This window comes from Chrysochloris asiatica, unplaced genomic scaffold (genome assembly GCF_000296735.1).
Source record: "Chrysochloris asiatica unplaced genomic scaffold, ChrAsi1.0 scaffold00386, whole genome shotgun sequence".
Lineage (NCBI taxonomy): Eukaryota > Metazoa > Chordata > Mammalia > Afrosoricida > Chrysochloridae > Chrysochloris > Chrysochloris asiatica.
The window spans coordinates 1,892,474-1,896,716 of record NW_006408904.1 but is presented as its reverse complement, the minus strand read 5'-3'; positions in this window follow the sequence as shown (position 1 = coordinate 1,896,716).

Below are 4,243 nucleotides of genomic sequence, written 5' to 3'. Positions count from 1 at the left end.
AAAATTGTAAAGTCATACTTGAGCCTAACATGATGTAACTAAAACATGTGCAACTGGAAATGCACTGGCCCCATTTTCATCTTAAATGTTACAAATCAGCAAAGCAAAAGTATTTTATGCACACATGCAAAACAAAACAAAATAAGTATTGCTTCAAAAGTCCAAAGGGCACATTCTGTGAGCCAGCCTCCTGGTGCGGGCACATAGCCTTACTTAGTCATGGGGCTAGAATCCATAGCTACTCTGTCTATCCATGACAACACCTCTCTGGCTGACTCTACTGTTGCTGTTTTTCCAGGCGGGGATCCCACACTCCACTCATGCTTTTCCTTAATGATGGTCCTGGAATTGTCTATTTCTGAAATGAAAAATAACTACTCTTTTGGTTATATATCTTCTACAATTACAGTTTTGACCATCATAATTAATCCTACTATCAATTACTCACATTTGAAATAATGCATGTCAGCTGCATCCACTATCACCTTTCAACAAACCCATCTGGAAAATAGGAAAACTAGTCAGTGGGGATTCTTTTTTGACCCCTTATTCTAAAACTAAGCACACCCATGAAAGCTTGCAAGTCAGTCACTTCATGCCTTCATGATTGTTGTTGTTAAGTGCCGTCGAGTCAGCTCTGACCCATAGTGATCCTGTATAGGGTTTCTGAAGAGCAGCTGGTGAGCTTGAACCAATGACCTTGCAGTTCAAATGACTTTGCAGTCTTGTGCATTAACCCACAGTGCCACACCAGGACACCCCCATTTATGACAGCCACTGGTAGCGTACTCATTATGAATCGGGCTGCAAAACTTAAGGTCAGCAGTTCGAAACTACCAGCTGTTCCATGGAAGAAAGATGAGGCTTTCTGCTCCCGTAAAGATTTATAGCCTCAGAAACCCTGTACAGGGTTGCTATGAGTCAGTTCCGACTCCATGGCACATAACCACCACCACCATCAACCGTGTACACTGAGAAGACAAACATGTTCCTTGATACAAAGAAGTTTCCATTCCGATTAGAATTTTGAGCAACCAAATTCATCAGTGAAAGTTCAGTCCAACAAAAGGTAGCAGTCAGCACTTGCTCACAGTATTAAACATTGTTCTCGCCACCTGATCAGGTTCTGGTCATTTCAACCCTAGCCTTTCAAGCTCTTTCAAATGGGTACCAGCTGCAAGTTTGGGAGTTTACACACACTTCCCTGCACTTCAAATCAGCTGTCCCATCATTCTCAGTCTTAGTCTCCATGGGCTAGGTCAGTGCTCGTGGGCTCAGGAGATCACACAGCTCCATAAACTGTAAACCAGCCAGCCTTCCTGCTCTTCTTATCTCAAGGTCAATGGGTGCCAACAGAACATGTCCAAATTCAGCCCGGGTCTTCATTGCTGCATTTCCCCCAATTCCACTCACAAGTAAATCCAGATGGTCACCAGAAAACATAGCGCTTTGGTTCCCTATAACTTGCAGTCCTAGAAAGGGGTTTTCTCTGATGGATCAACTTTCCTTGCCTTGATGCTTCCAAAACTCAAAACTATTTGCTTTTTATCTCTGCTTGAATCTCTAGTTCTCCCAGAAGTTCTGGGTTGGTCTTTTTGTCTTTTCAAATGCAAATGTACCAAATCTGAAGGTTTTGGGTGGGGCTCAGGATTCCAGCTAAACCCTCATACTCTACCAAGGCCTAAGCAAAGTACCCTTTTTTTCTGGGCAATTCTAACTACCATTTTAGCAAACCAAGTCCCACTTACGCTGAAGGTGAGTTCACAATCTCTCTGTAATCATAATTCCCGATATTCTTATCACACACCTCTATCTATTTTACAATACTAGACAGGAAAAACCAATATTCTTAAGGCAGTCAAACACATAAACCTTTTAAAAACTCAAGTTCCATCTTTTACTCTACCTTGAACCAACCCCATTCTTATGCATATGACCTTGGGCCTCTGCCAGGGTGGATTCCAGGAGACCTTGGCCCACCATTATCCCTGTTTAACCAGTGTGTTATCAGCTCCACGCAACTCCAGAAGCTTCGGTTCTCCCCTCCGCTTAAGTATTTTATCCATGCCCTTCATTCTTTCTCTTACAAAACCTCATAGTTTCCTAAGTCTGGAGCCATTGCAATGAATCCTGCTCACAGTAGCAACAGCTTAAACCAAGTGGGATCCATGTCTGACTTTCTCTGACTTCACAAGAGGGAAAGAGGACCAAACTCAAAATCAGTCCAAGGCTGATTCCTATTAAGTGGAAGTCAGACATTATCTCCACCTTTTATCAATGCCTTTAAAATTAGTCAGACTTGAAAACCAATTTAGAAAACTCATTCTTACGATTTTGTTTCTGTAGAACTCCAATTTCTTGGTATGACGTCTTTGGCCAGATTTTCTAGAGAAGCAAAACCAGTGAAACACTTATATGTGTGTATATGTAAAGAGAAGTTTTTTTTATCTTACAGTTGTAGAGCCCCAGCTCCCCAGTGGAAGAAAGAGATAAAGTCCTTCCCATGTGCCCATCATGTTGGTAGCAGGCCACATCCCCACGGAAGCATCCCTTTAATTGACTGAGTACTCATAACCACTCATCATAGAGCTAACTATGCCTGTATTCGTTTTCATCACCGTGGGGATAAGCATATCCCAACTCTGGCAATCCTGGCCCAGTTGAGTTGACACAGAACCCTAACCATTACATACTTTTATCTCCTTTTCTATTTCTTGTCCTTCTGGATTAATAACATTTTTTTTATTCCGTTGCTAACGTTTAGTGCTTTATTTGTTTCTGTTCATATGTATGGTGGTTGTATGCTGTCGAGCCTGTTCCAACTCATAAATTGTATAGGGTTTCCAAGGTTGTAAATCTTCACAGGAGCCGAAAGCCTTATGTTTCTCCCACGATGAATCTGGTGGATGTGAACTGCTGAAGTTGAGGTTAACAGTCCAATGCATAACCTACTATGCCACCAGAGCTCCTGGTTCATATATATGTAAATATACAAATATGTGTTTGCTTGATATTTTTTATTTGTTTATTTAATAGATTAATTGATTCTATCTTGCTTCAAATCCTTTCTACCACAAGTTCTTCTCCAAAACAAATGTTCAAGTACTATCACAATCTTATTTTATCAGTTACAGATAGATTAACAGAGAAATAAAAAAAGGAGAAGAATGAGGAATGAAGGAAGGCTTCATTTAAATTTAAGAAGTGGTATGGTTCAAGAGATTATGATCCAGACATTTAATATAAGAAAACTCTTGCCAATTTGTTAAAACTAATAGCATTTCTAACACACCCCACCTTCCAAAAAATCAACACTATGCCTGGCCTAAAAATATACCTCCGGGCAGACAGTGTGAGGGCATTGGATGCTTCTAACTATCACATATTCTCCCCTCCACCAGGCATTTTCCTGGATGAAAAGAATTTTGAGAGTGAGAGGGGAGAAAAGGGAGTGTGTGCAAGTATCCAGCTCCCCTCTGTGCCTAGTAGGGCATTTAACTAATGCTCTCCTGCCAACAGAGGGAAACTAGCACCCACTGAAGCACCCCAACAGTGTTGCACTGAACACAGAGTTGGACACAGTCCCTAAGTTGATGACCTTTTGAAAGAGATGTGCTCTCAAGCTGCCAGCAGGCACTGCCAGGCTGGCTGAAAGGAGCTATTGCTGGTTTCCTAGGTTTCTGGCAGACACACTTAAAGAAGGTTACATGTGGTTTGTGCTGAGATGGTAATAAATTAAATTATAGCTCTAGACTAGTTATCTACCATATAATGGTAGATTGTTCCACTCTCTGAAAAACCAGAGGCTCAGTATTTTCTCAATTGCCTTTGATTTTCCGAGCAGTTGCCCTGGAATTTTTTTTAAAGAACATGTTCTGTTTTCATCTGAAAATCTACTTACCTTGTAAGCATACTTTTTCTAATAGCCAAATAATGTTTCTTACCTTTGGCATGCCATTCCGTTTTAAATTAGTGTCAGGTGGCAGCAGATTAAACTTTTTTTCTTCTCAAGTGTCCTTGTCACCATCCTAGTTCAAGTTTTCATTACTGCCAGCTTTCTGCAACAGACATCTTATCTGCCTCCAACGATGACCTTCTCCCTGATTCAAATCTTGGTAGAACTGACTTCAAGCTTATGCTCTCTTCATTACACAACACTGCCTTTCCACTGACCTTTCTAGGCTGTTCATCTGTTGTAATAAAGGAAGAACTACATCTCAGAGTAAACCATTTGCCATCAATT